The sequence below is a fragment of the Prenolepis imparis genome, unplaced genomic scaffold (assembly GCF_030444845.1).
Source record: "Prenolepis imparis isolate NDT839.2.m4 unplaced genomic scaffold, iyPreImpa1.0 SCAF_8, whole genome shotgun sequence".
In the NCBI taxonomy this organism is placed as follows: Eukaryota; Metazoa; Arthropoda; class Insecta; order Hymenoptera; family Formicidae; genus Prenolepis; species Prenolepis imparis.
The window spans coordinates 18,552,676-18,566,943 of NW_028141166.1; the positions used below are offsets into that span (position 1 = coordinate 18,552,676).

Sequence of the window (14,268 nt, forward strand, 5' to 3'; positions counted from 1 at the left end):
TAGCAGACCAAATGTCTTTTTTTGTCAAGTCAACTTGCAATTAAAGGATAAACGACGATCTCTACCATGTTTTTTTATAATCAAAATTACTTGGATGGCAAAATTTTGCCGTATCAACACGATTCATGCCGGGTTATCGCGCAGTGAGGTGATTTGAATGCAGGGTAGCAGTTACGTTACTGCAAATGCACTTTACATCTAACGTTCCTACGATGGGGTAAACGTGCGAGAGAGATTTAAATATATACGGAATCTCGATTCTGTGTGAAGAGAGGATATAGTTGAAAAGAAATTCTTATCTTGATCAGTTACTAATTGACCAGTAAAAATTTATGTACGAAATCATCGATCATCAAAATCCTCGTGTTTCCGTTCGTCTCGGCCCGACCTGCTTTTCGCGCGATTAATTGAGGCGCGATGATCCACGAATATTTCTGTCGGCGCTTAAAAATACTGAAAACAGGTCAGCAGCTATATTTTTAATTGTAGCGCAGACACAGTCGCGCGGCCGCATCGGGTTTGCATCACGGGATACATATGCACGAGATACGAGTGTGCGGATATATACATACGTATGTTTACAACGCGCGGTTTAAAAAACGCGGCGGTGGATCGTAGTGAAAAATTGAGGATGCCCCGCTGGCATTTTTTTTTAAACGAGCTGGCACTTTCGCCGCGCGATCGCGCGTTGTCGCTTTTCTTCATATCTCTCTTCGTTTCGCGGACAGATGTATAATCTGGTTTTGCGAAACTAGACGCACCTGTAGCGATTCATTCACGCACTTGCGAGCGTATGTACATCTCGCGGCTGTGATGCGCGCAAAAAAAGTCGATAATAGGATTATTTAAAAATTCGCATTCGCATATGAGCGAAAATTAAAATAGGATTCTAGACGAAAGGGAAAAAATGCGGATTTTTATATTACGTAGATATTATAATATCTCTCTATTCTTCAAATTTTGTGTTTGGACAATTTAGTCCAATTAAAGTAGGTCAAAGGTCAATCGCGCAAAATAAAATCGGATTAAAAAAAAAATTCTGTGGAATATTATTTTTATCCAAACACATGTCCGAGGGCCTTTTTTCACCGCGTAAAAGTGAAACTATCGACAAAAATATAGAATCCATATAGAATCATAATTTGCTTCGATACGCTTATTTTTGTACGACTGCGATTAATTTTCGATAGGAAAATGTGACGATGGGTATCGCGATATATCGCACAGGTTTGCAGAAAGAGAAGTAAAAGGGCTCATAATTATTTTATACGTCCGCTTTCTTACTGTCTCGTCGTAAACATTATTTAAACGTCCACATTTCTCTACCGAATGGAGAGACTTTTGCATTTTAATGCAGAATCCTATATAGACAATACGACCTTGGACGAATCTTTGAAGCGCGCGAGCGTTTCACGGTATCGAAAAACAAAGATCGATACTTGGAGAAAAAATTTAATCCCTCCCAAAAATCGCGTTAATTTCCGCTATAATTTCGCCTATATAAATTCCGGGCATAAAATTATAAGAGCTCCGAAATCGCTCGACGCGCGTCCGAAGAAAACGGGGACTTGACCGCGACTCGCAGAAAGGAATCGGGGCCGTGACTTTTTTTCTTCACAACAGCCTATTTCTGGTGGCCGCCTAATTCATACGCCCGGGACAGTAGCGACGCAATATACACATATACACACACATACATAGGGGCGCGCGTATGCACATTTTTTCGCTCGCGCACTCGCGCGCGCGAATGTGGGCGTGCGCGCGTGCACATGCGCGTATAATGTACGAAACAAAGAGCCGTCCGAAGGAAGGAACCGCGCGTATACCCGCTTCCCCTCGCGCTCGCTCGCATAAATACACCCGGCCCCCGTCGCGCCGTTATACCGCCGTCACTCGTCGTTGACTACTCCGTCGATTCTCGGATATGATTCGTCACGATCAGCTGACGTGCGCATTTCAAGTGGCTTAAATAAAGTGACGCTCTCTTTCTCGCCGCTTTCACAATAGGCGCCGCATTGTATGTATGTCCACATTTTGACCTTCCTGCGCGCCTATACAAATGCGAGTTGCAACCGCGAACGTCCTCGCTTTATGTCCCGGCGTGATTATTTATTTATTTATTTTTTCGCCTCTTTTCTTTTTTTACGCTCGCGAAACTTTTGCAGAAATAAAAAGAAATTATACGTTGATTGTGCTAGAGGTTGTTGCTAGCGAAATAATTTTGATAATTTGATAACTATTATTGGGCTGCGAACGTTGTAATTTTAGTACCGATGCGATATAATGATTATTAATTGAAATGTGCAATTCTTGAAATTGGACAACGAAGGAAACACAAAGACAGTAATTCGTTTCAAATTATCGTGTAAAATAATTATAACATTTAATTATCACGAAATCGAATCTTTGCAAGAATGAAACGAGTACGACGAGAATTGATATCGCGATATCGCTTTCCGGGAAGTATTAATATTTAATTTATTCATAGATTATTTCTGCGAAAAGTATATATAATAGAGCTATAACATTTTGTGATAGAGTGAAGAAACGTATCAAGATTAAGGAGAGAAACGCTTGCTCTCTTCTGGCTTGTCTTTACACACTTTGTACATGATAACTCATCTTTTTCTCTCTCAATATATATATATATATTTATATTTATATATTTATATATTTATAAATTTTTTTCTTATTTTTATCAATCTTAGTTTTCGTCGCGCGCGTTTATAAAAAGTTTGTCTCGTACGCGATAGCAGAAGTCTGAGGCGATTGGTTGAATCTCGCGACCTTCCTCTTCTCAAGGTACGCGTCGCGCGGAATCAACCGGTGCGAATTTTAACGCGCGATACATGCAAAACGCACGTACGGTCGCCCCTCAGCACCTGGAAATTTACGCGCAGTATACATATATGTACAATTCAATCGGACGTCTTGTATCGGTGAATAGCGCGCGCACGGAATTTATTCGATTGACTCGCGCGTTCGACCGGGTCGGTGAATGAATTCGCTTTGTTAATTTTATCGAGCTCTCCCACTCTCTCTCTCTCTCTCTCTCTCTCTCTCTCTCTCTCTCTCTCTCTCTCTCTCTGTTCTTTCCCGACAGCATCGATCGCTTATCGATCGCGGAGATGTTTCCCGCGAGCGCGCCTTTAGGAAACATTTAAATTTAATATAGGATGATATCACGCGACAGAATATCTATCTACTATGATAATAAAATGAATTTTCTCTCTCTCTCTTTCGCAAAAATAAAATGATAAAAGATAAAGGATAATTTTACGATGAGAGCACGGAAATCAGCTGATGATTGACGTGTATAAAAAGCAGGCGAAAATCGGTTACCTTGGCAGGTAATGTCGAGGAGGATAAAGCGATCCAGTACCAAAAATACGCGATAGCGTCGTAGCATCGTTATTATAGACTGACGCGTCAGTTCAGTCTGTAACGTGAACGGCGGTTTTCCAACCGAGACGCGTACAGTTCGTCGCGCCTAAATAACGCGCGTTCCGCCTGCTCCGGAGTCTAATTTCGCAGATAAGGCGGCGGTCGTCGCGCGAGAGACGTAATCTAGTTACTAGGCGTACAATCTAATCGACCGATTCGTATTATGTGTATATGCATACCTGCACGTATAAACTACACTTCTATTTCGTAGAATCTCGCACTCTAGCCCGCGCGATAAAGTTAGTTTGTCTTTAATGTTAAAAAGAAGCTGACGCGCGTTACGTAACCATCTCACTTCTCTATCCTCGCATTAATTCGACTATCTGTTTTCTCTAAGTTCTACGCACAAGATAAGACTTCCTGTCCACAATTCTGCGAAATATTGCATATGGCAATAAATCAAACGCGACCGAATAAATTGTACACGATGGAATCATCGTAGAGAGTATTATGTATATAGAGAGTGAATAATTTTTATAAACTTTATATTTAAATTCTACGTGCAATTACTCCGATTCTTCTCTAGCAAACAATTTTATCGGTCCGTTTTATCTTTCTTCGTAATTTTTAATCTTTATCTTTTCTTTTCATAATTCAAGTAAATATGTACATAAAAAAAGAAATTATTTATTTGACAGACAGATAAAATATATATTTCAAGGCGCTTTCTATTTCTTCTCTATTATTTCTCGAATACTTGATGAAATTTTACAAAACTACTACCTTCAATTTTTCTAGAAGAAAGAGATTATTCTATATGCTATATGTTAGAAATTAAAAACAGATAGATCCACGCACAATCGTTTTACAGCGTCCAATAATTCTCAGAGCGAAGAATCTCGAAGAGAAGGAGTAAAGGGCTAGGGTGGAGGGGCAAAGAAGAACGGATGGAATAACGGGTGAGATTCAGCGTCCGTTATGGTTCAAGGAGAACACACCGTTATCGGATACATCCCTTTTCTCTCGCATGCAGGTGCTTCCGAGAAAATTAAACTGGCCATCGCGTCGCTCTAATTTGCTTGGTCATATTAATGCTACCGGGCAAATATGCTCGAGCTAATTACATTATAAATTAATAGTCAATAAGGATCGACGGTCATTTCTGTGATAATTGGAATGCGCGCGAGACGATTTTTTTTCTTTTTCGTTTTAATCGCATAAAGCGCGCCATTCTACGAAATAAAATTCGCGAATCTCTACGGATTCGGTCGTATTTGTAGAAAAAGAAAAAGTCTAGTAATCTTCATCAATTGTCTACTGCAATATATAAAGTCATTCTATAATCGAGAAATAATAGGCAATAAAAAAATAATATGTCGAGGAATTCTATTTTAAATTAAAAAGACTAGAAAACAATTCTTTAAGCTTACGATAAAAGTTTCGAGACACAACATTAAATTTAAAAAAACATATATAAATATTATTCAGACACGAGAGATTGTTGTAAAAAAACTATTGAAAAAGAAAAACTATACATGCGCGTGAGAAGAGACATGACAGTGACTTTGCAAGATTATTGTCATCGGATTAAAATCGAGCTCTTCAGATTATGATTATAATCGGATAGACATCTAAAATCGATAGTAGATTTTATCGAAACGTTAGAATAACTCAAACGAGTAACAAATCGTGGGAACAATATCGATTCCCCGCGCGATTGAGAGAGAGAGAGAGAGAGAGAGAGAGAGAGAGAGAGAGAGAGAGAGAGAGAGAGAGAGAGAGAGACATCGCTGACAAAAGCGATTAGGTGCGAGCATGACCGCGGCTTTGTCCGAGGTTATCCTTGAGAGAATCGCCTCTGCACCGAGCGCGCAGGAAGTTTCGTTGCTATGTATATATACGCTGCACGACTCGTATATACGAGGCGCATACGTAGCGAATGCACGCGGCGGCTAAATTTTTTCAGGAACGTATACGCATCGTCATCGAGGCGCTTCTTATTTTTTACCAGAGGTCCCGCCTTCGCCCGCCTCTCTCTCTCTCTCTCTCTTTGACGTTCGATGTGTCTGTACGAGATCTATTTATACCTAGGTTTTACCGTGCTGTTTTCTTCAACTTGCTGCACGGCCGTGCAACAAACCTAAGCCGCGTCGCTCGTAAAAATAGGGAACGGACGGGCGAGAGAGGGAAGCGTACGATTTGAAGAAATAATCGCATCGCAGGTGCAAGCGAAATATCTCGAGCGGGATATAATGCGTCAAATGTGCGAGGATTCCTAATCTAGATGGATTGATATCGCGTGACTCTACACGTGGTCCCTTTCTAACGTCTCGTGTGCATCCGCGTGAAAAAAAAATAAAAATAAAAATTCCACGTCCTTGCGCGAAACCTGGCACGGACACGCCATGTGCCAAAATCGCAGGTATTAAAATCCTACAACTAAAAAAAAAAACCCGTAATCGCCCGCAGTTAGTGAACGAAAAAAAAAAAGAACAAATAAAACGGCTCGCGCGCGCAACGCGCCGCGGCAACGTGACGAAATCGGGTATGGAGAAAAAAGAGAGAGAAAACACGAAAAAAAGTAAAACAAAAAAAAATAAAAAAAAACGATTACTCCCACGCGCGCGGCGAGAGAGCTCCGCGCGCCAGACGAGGCGTGGTACGGTGGAAAACGAGAGTGAACCGCGTAGAATCGAGCGCGTACGCGCGACGACCGTGGCACGGTCGCGGCGCGGCCTCGGAGCGACGAGCAGGAGCAGCGGCACGAGAGGCACAGACAAACGAGGTTCGTGCGCCTCTCGTGGCGCACGGAGAGCGGAGAGCGAGCGGACGAGCGAACAACGAGGATTACGTCATGTGCCAGGCACTCTCTAACGTCTGGCATTATCCTCGTCTAGCACGAGTCTAGCCGCGCCAGTCCAAACGGTACTAACGCCGCCGCTGCTTTACCGCCGTCGTCGTCTCCGCCGCCGCTGTCGCCGCCGCCGCCACTGCCATCGCCGCCGACGCCGTCACCTTTGCCGTCTGGCATACATAGGCAAGGGCATACGAGACACGTCATCACGCATATACATGCGTGGGGGATTCATGAAAGACACACGCACGTACTCTATCTATTAGCTGCCGCGCGCTAACTAGGTGTTCAACGTACCAACGCGCGTATTATTGTATGTGTGTGTTGGTGCTCATTTACAAACGCGATGTATTCCTCGCCTTTACTTGTGTCGCGTGGACGCGTATGCACGCAACATCTACATACGTATTTTTGCATGCACGCGTACCGCTATATGACTCGCGCGACAGATACATGCAAACGCTCGTCCCCTCTTTTTCTCTCTCTTTCGTACTCTTTTTCGCTTTCGGCCCCCCTCCCTCTCTCTCTGTCTATCGTTTCTCTTTTGTTCTCACCCTTGCATATTCTCTCTATCCTTCTCTTATTCTCTCCACCCTCCCCCTACCCACCAACCGCCCTCTTTAAGTACCCCCCCCTCAAACTTTTTACTCTTTCTCTCTCTTTGTTTTTCTCTCTTTCGTTCGCTCCCTCTCCTTCTCCCTACCTTCGTCTCTTTCTATTCCATTCGCTCCCCCCCACCCCTCTCTGTCTTCCCCAAACTTCTTCCTCTGTCTCTAGCGATCGCGTACACCGTGGAAGCCGCACAGGCAGCCGAAGGCCACCGGTCTCAGCTGTGGACGTACCTTGATCGTCAAGCGAGAAGTGAAGTGTGGACCTCCTTTGGCCGGCGTCCTTGTCGTTTGATGCTAGGCCCCCGTGGTTCTACTATTCCGATGCGATTGCGATGCGACGACGTTGGCGATCACGTCGAACCTTTGCTCCGATTTCCGCTCTTTCTTCTATTCGCGTCAAACTATTTCGCAAAGAAGAGAGAGAGATAGAGAGAGAGAAAGAAAGAGATGCGCGCTTGTGTCACTTCTTTCTGTTTTTTAAGTTAGACTCTGCCGGACTCTGCCGTCTGATTTCAACCGTAACGATTCTCTTCCGGTGACGAAAATCGGCTCGAGTCCCTCGCGAAAAGGAAACAGTTGTATAATGACGTATTATTCACTGGCGAGTCTCGATGATGACAGAATTCGATTTTCTCCGATTTTCTCACCGTTTATTTTCTCACTCTGAATCTCTCGATCGTATGACACCGTTTCGAGAAAAAAAAAAAAAGAAAAAGAAAAACTAAAGATCAAATCTTTTTCGCGCTACAGCTTCTTCTCATTCTTCCTCTTTAAAACTCTCGTCATCGGACGTGACGACACTTTCTTCCTCTCTCCGCTCACGATTCTCTCTCTTCGGGACTGTTTCCCGTAGTAGATTCGTCGATCGCTCTTTCGACTTTCTGATTTTTTTCGACACGTCAATGTTATGGAAACGTCGGAGATTTATCGGGATTTTTTAAAATGGCGCTTAATTATATATCATCTCTCACTCACACTGTGCGGATCGTTTCCTCTTCTACGAGGTGTCTCCCTTTCCCTCTTCTTCTCGTAGTAGAACCCGCGTAACTGGATCACCGTAACGACGCGTACTCGCGATCCCGTAGGTACACGCATGGACGCGCACACTTTGCTTCGCCTTCGTCTTGTCCTTGTCGAGGCGCGAAGTCGTCCTTTCCGTTATAACTGAAGAATTACACACTCCTTCCTGTACCGTCGAGAATGCGATGCCACCGGGTTACTATTTCCGCGCGAAAATACGTCGAGAAATCGCGTGGTCGAAAAATAATAAAAAACCAAAAAAGAAACAAAAAAAAGGAACAAAAGAACGGGAGAAAAAAAATGTGAGAAGGATTCGACCCGTGGAAAAGAGACGGAAAATATATTTCCACCTTACATATGTGTAACACGTGCCGCAGGATCGTGTGAGCGAGCGAACGAGCGAGACGAAACGAGACGACGATGTGTCCGCGCGTTTAGAATGTCCTGCGTGTATTATCTTGCGCGCCGACCGCGTCGAGGACCGAAGGACCCACAGCTGCTCCTCGCCGCTTCTTTTGGGACACACACCGGGGGACTACCTAGTCGTAGAGTGATTGGGAACGCGACTGGCCAAAGCACTTGATTCGCGCGCGGTTCGGTTTGCCCGTTGCTGCGCCTCTCCCGTGCAGTTTTTTCGGCAGTCCTGTGGTATGCGTGCGCGCCCGTCGTGCATGTGTGCGTGCGATCGCGCGCGCGTGTGTGTGTGTGTGTACGCTCCTCTTTCTTTATCTCTCTTTCTTTCTCCCTCCCTCTTTTTTTCTTTCTCTCTCTCTCCTTCCTTCTCCGCCTCTGTCTCTCTTTTTCTCTCTATCTATACGAAGAGCTCTTTTTCGCGTTCTCCTTCCCTCCTCGCTGTTCTTCCTATATCCCTCTCTCGCTTCCCTCGTTTTTAACACGAGCGTGTGCCGCCCGCTTGCATACTCACATAGACACGCGTGTATGTGCCGGGCCCTCTTGCGTGTGCGTGCGTGGCCCCGTAATATTGTACGCCGAAGAGCGGGCCTGTGTGCACGAAAAAGAGAGGGAGCGAGCGAGCGAGTATATATGCGATATATATCGTGTATACGCGTATGCACGAGAGAGTATTGTATATATACGTATACACGCGTATCCGTCCGATCCGGCCCGTCGTCGTCGTCGTCGTCGTGCGGTGCGTGCGTGCGCGTCCCGGGTAGGCGAGGGTATAGTTACCGAAATGTTAACCTCGTGGAACCACTTTTTATTGAGTGTCGCAAAATTCATAGGAACCTCGCGACGCGAGGAGAGGGGTTAACCCGGCCCCCGCTCCTCGCCCGGTACCACGTTGGCGGGGCTGACGCCGCGAGAGGGGCGGCAACCCCTACCCCCCGTATTACGGGAGCTCCCTCGGCATCCCTCCGCGTGGTATAACCAGACGCTCCCTCCTTCTGCTTCTCTCCTCCTGCTCCGTCACTTCCTTCTCCTGATCCGCGTCCTCATCCGCGTCCTCATCTTCGTTTCCCGCCCCTCGCCCCCTCGCGAGTCGCCGAGGCCCCTGGTCCTCGCCAATTCTTCGGCCCCACCATTTCCTCGCGCTAGTGGCCCCTCATCCCTCGGTTTAGTTTCTTCTTCCTTTCCCCTCCCCCCGCGCTCTAGCACCCTTGGTCTCGAGTTGTGCACCGCTTCGGCATACTGTTTCTCTCTCTTTCTCCTTTCTTCTTTTCCATCCGCTCGTTTCTCTCTTCTCTCTTCTGATTCTTTCCTTCTCTCTTATGGCCCTCTCTTCTTCGCCTTTTTTTTCTATCTCTTCCTTTTCCTCCCCCTTTTTCCCGTCTCTTATCCTTTCCTATCCACCCTTCGCTGCGCCCTTACGAGCCTCTTCTCTTCTCGTCCTTCCTCTTCCTTCCCTCCGTTTCTCCTTTTCCATCGCTCCTTTCGGTCTTCTCTCGTCTCTCGTCCCGTTTTGTCTCATCTCCGCCCGTCAGCTCTCGAAACGAAGTAAAGAAGTCTTGTTGCTCCTCTTCCTCCCTTCTCCCTCCCTTTCTGATTCTATCGCAGGGCGACTCTCTCCTCGCGCTAGCGTTTGACATCGCCGACACTCTGCCTTGCTTCCCGTCCTCCCCCTCTCACCAGCCGTATTACCACCCTGTCGTGTCCGGTATTTAGCCTCTCCGTAAGCAAACGTACTTACGTACGCTTAGCCGCGTGTAAATGCGACTTGGCTTGCTTTATACGTAATGTAATTTTACGTGTGTAATATTATGAATTGTTATTCGTTGTTGAATAACGGGCGATTACGCTGAGGGAGTGGATTAAAAAAAAACGAAATTTTTTAATTCATCTTTCGAGAATTTCTGTTAAAGACGTAATAAAACCAGTTTAGCAGTGTGTTGAAAAAATTATGTGCAAAATATATATGTATATTATAGTTGCGATTGTAGAAAAAAATTTATCTCACTCTTCAAAAGTCGTAGTTTACATTGTGAACATTCTTTTTTTTTATCGAAAAATTAAATTAACTTGTTTTGTCCTTGTGATGATTCCTCGGATTATGTCATCTATCGAGAATCTAAATTAATATGGCGTCATTCTCTGTCTGGCTACATCGATAAAGACTGTCCAGCTAAATCTATAAATCTTTTTAGAAAGAAATCGACGAGATAGATAGAAAAAAATTATTATTATCGATACATTAAAAGCGACAACGACTTAGTCGTGTAAAGCTGATCTATGTGAGATATTTCGTCAGCGATGCGAGGAATGAAAAATATTTCTGTCTTTGGATAGGTCAGACAGACACAAGTCTTTTAAATCGCTGAGGGGCGTGATATCGGTAATGATATTTTTTTAATTCGCCGATATTTAATTCGACTTCTCTCTCGCGGATCAACGGATTATCAGTCGTATTAATCTATAAACAGAATGTTTGAAATGTCACTTGTAATTTCGATGCATCTGTGTCAATATACTGCAAGGTGTTTTCCCTTTCGACTGTGTCCGAACGTATCTTTAAATTAGAGCGATAAACGACGAATGCAGATTGCCGTCCTTCAGTCGTTTAATCGAGCAGACCGCGATCGATGTTCGCTAGCTGTTCATTGGAATAACGAGCCCGAGGACTTGGCAATACCGCGGCGAATTGTCGCGAACATTATTGAGCAATGATTTAGGGTGCCATTTGCGTTGGTGCTACAGGATACTTAGAAAGACAGAGAGAAAGCGTTTTTAACTGATCTATTTACGATGCGTCATGGATTTTTTCTTCCGATAGTTTAGTCGACGAGATGATAAAGATTTTAAATTATTTTGTGTATGTATATGCACGCGAACGTAAAATGAACCGTGTCTTTAAATTCGAACGAAAATGTAAAAGAGAGCTTCGTAACACGCAAAAATGACAATTTTAAAGTTGAATCCTAGAACTTATAAAATGCAGAAACGTATTAATTACGTAATTTCAGTTTTCAACTTGCAATGCAGGAGACACAATTATGGTCGAAAATTTTCTCCTATATATGCTGCTCCTTCGCTTTCTCTCGGACGTATTTTCGAGTAATGAATAACATTTTCACGCTTCTAAATTCGTTCTACTAAATTTATTCCGCTAAATATGTACAAAAATACTCGACTGAGTTAGTGGGTACTTAAAACGTCATATATATTTTATTGCAGCACGTTTTATAGTTCCATTAAATAGAAAATTTAAAATGTTATGGTTTATAAATTATTCTAGGAAGCATATTAAGGATAATCCACGGTAATGTTAACAAGACAACAAGTGAGCTAAAGATTCGTCATATTCGTGGCTCAGAAAGAGAGAGAGAGAGAGAGAGAGAAAGAGAGAGAGAGAGAGAGAGAGAGAGAGAGAGAGAGAGTCGAATGTGTCTTAACTACCAATTAGATTGCGGCTTCAGGTTTATCACGGTGTATTGTCGAACCTAACGAGGTGGTCAATTAAGAGCGAATAAACGGGAATTTGCAAATGACTCGCGCGAATAGTAATCAACTTGCTCCTGGTCCTTGGATTTCAGCGTGATATAATCAAATTGTAAACGCGTGATATGTGAGATGATTGTAACACTTACGGCCTTAAAATTCTGCCATTATTTATGTCAAACAATTGTCAGACAGTGTGAATAGGCTACCGTTACTCTTTCTTGGTCCATAACTCCATAAATAAAATCAGATTACTCTAATGAACATAAAAGCACGGTAGAAACCATCCGCGAAGAAATACATAATAATTGTAATCGCTCGGTTTGTATTTAATTACGCAAATTATTACGGATTGGTAGGTAAGATAACTAACGACAGTTTCAGTAACGATGTATTAACATATAGGAACATGCGCGATAAATATATCAATTGATCAAAGAGCAAGTACCGGAAATTTTAAATGTGTAATATTTTTGCATAAATAACTATGATTATATAGATAAAAAATATAGTAGCTATGAAATATTTTTCCATCATTAAGAAAATATATTTACGCGATGTATATTAATATTATATATTTCTAAACATAATGACAGAATTTATATCTTTTGTCATTTCTATTTATATTTTGAAAAGAGAGAGAATTAGTTAGGAAAATTATCGGTATGAACATGTGGATTTACTTTGACCGCATGCAAAGGCACGAGAAAGAGCCTCATTCCGCCTGATGCAGGCGCCACACTATATATCGAATACCGCCCGGTATACTTTGTTATGCAATGTCTCGAATCTGCAGGAATTCGCGGCCGTCCTCTTATTATTGTCGTCTCTTTCTCTCTCTCGAGGCGAGTTGTCACAAACGCCGACTTTCTTGACGTCTGAAAAGGTGAATCGAACCGGATCCGCGAGCGACGCAGGAGCATTTGATACTGCGTCTCCGGCATGCGAAATTTCGTGAGACGACTTTAAATGTAAAGGTATGATTCCTTTACGCACGAGAGATGTCATCTCTCTCTCTCTCTCTCTCTCTCTCTTGGCGGGAACAAATTTCTTACATTAATTTTTCATAATTATTACCAGAAAGCATACGCGAAAAAAATAACTTGATGTGAAATAAGCATTGACAATTTGAACGTTTTTTTTCTACGTCAAAGATTTATATTAAAATATTAAAATCGTCGTCACGTCATCCTACTGACGAAGTCATGCTTCGCACGTGAGCGTATCGAAATCATTAATCTTTATAAGACGTTCAATAATGTCGCGACGATACTATTAATCCCGTCGCTTCACACATATTGCGGGATATTTGTGTTCTGACTAACGCAAGAGATAAGATTATAGTTTGTGTGGAGAGTGAAATATGCGTTTGCTGGTCTATGCGCGTTTTGCGTCAGATCGATCTCGCAATATGATTGTTGACAAAACTAATCAAGAAACGAGAAGTGTCATCTCTCGGTGGAAAAAAATTTCTCTTACGTTAATTTGTTTTTATAATTATTGCCAAAAAACACGAAACACGCGCATAAGAAAATAATTTGACATATTTCGACATTTTTCCACGTCCAAGATTTATATTAAAAAATTGAAAAATAATCCGATAATGATGATAATAAAAACTATCGATTGATAATGAGAAAAAGTACATTTTCGTTGCATGATCGAAGCGTATAAAGAATGAAAAAATATAAAAAACTATATTCCATTCAAATTACGCACGTCAATGATTCAGCTTGTTCTTCCGGTTTTGAAATCTCGCCAAGTTTTTGCTTTCGTGTTTCAACTTGCGATGTTGCACACCTCTTTCTCACCCGTATACATGTTGATTATTTTTTATACTAATATTTTTATCGATTAAAACCTTGAGCCCTCTATGTATTCCACCACGTTTGTATTATAGGAAAAAAAAATTTCTCGGAAGTCGACTTTCTTACCGCTCGAAGTGTTGTGACAGCAATGTTAAATATGATAAAGACGTGATAAAGTTGCAAGCACATATTCTTCTTGTTTTAATACATTGCTCCAACATATTATATACTTCCCTCATTTCACTCTGATGTAATAGAAATAATACATGCTCAAATTATAAAATAAGGCGATATAGGTACTGAGAATGAATTACAAATATACATCGATAATTTGTCTTCATGAAATCTTTTCCGTATTAAGCTAATTTTAAAAGTTTTATATAATAATATTTCTAATATTTTTAAAAATATTTCTACAATAAATCGCAAATTATTTGCATGATATTACACACGATGGTCGTATCTTAATGAGATATCTCAAGCAAAGTATATACAGATCTAAATTATGATTAAATTATTTATTTATCTAGTTTATCTAGTATTTGTAAGAGTCACCGATTAAGTCATAATCCATCGTTAAACATGCGGCGAGGATAGACGTGCCCCGCGATATTATTCGAAAATTCCGGCGTCCCGAGAGCAAGGTGCGGCGGTCCTTTGCACGAGGCACGCTAGCAGATTGGACAGGATGGCTTCC

At 42.4% G+C, this 14,268-nt stretch overlaps 2 protein-coding genes across 6 annotated transcripts in view; one reads left to right on the forward strand and one right to left on the reverse strand.

The window, feature by feature from the left end:
* Br (broad-complex core protein) overlaps window positions 1-8,679 on the reverse strand; it is a 54,213-nt gene extending 45,534 nt beyond the window's left edge. Inside the window, exons 1-2 of one of the 4 annotated variants that reach the window (XM_083044749.1) lie at window positions 7,825-8,679; window positions 7,081-7,250 (exon numbers count right to left, since the gene is read on the reverse strand). The gene's annotated coding sequence lies outside the window, so the exon portion shown is untranslated. The remainder of the gene's footprint in view (window positions 1-7,080; window positions 7,251-7,824) is intronic. The other 3 variants (XM_083044748.1, XM_083044746.1, XM_083044747.1) reach the window with 3 other exon arrangements.
* The window catches only part of LOC145940008 (uncharacterized), a 127,674-nt gene that overhangs the window by 71,748 nt on the left and 41,658 nt on the right, over window positions 1-14,268 (forward strand). The gene's annotated exons all lie outside the window — the stretch shown is intronic.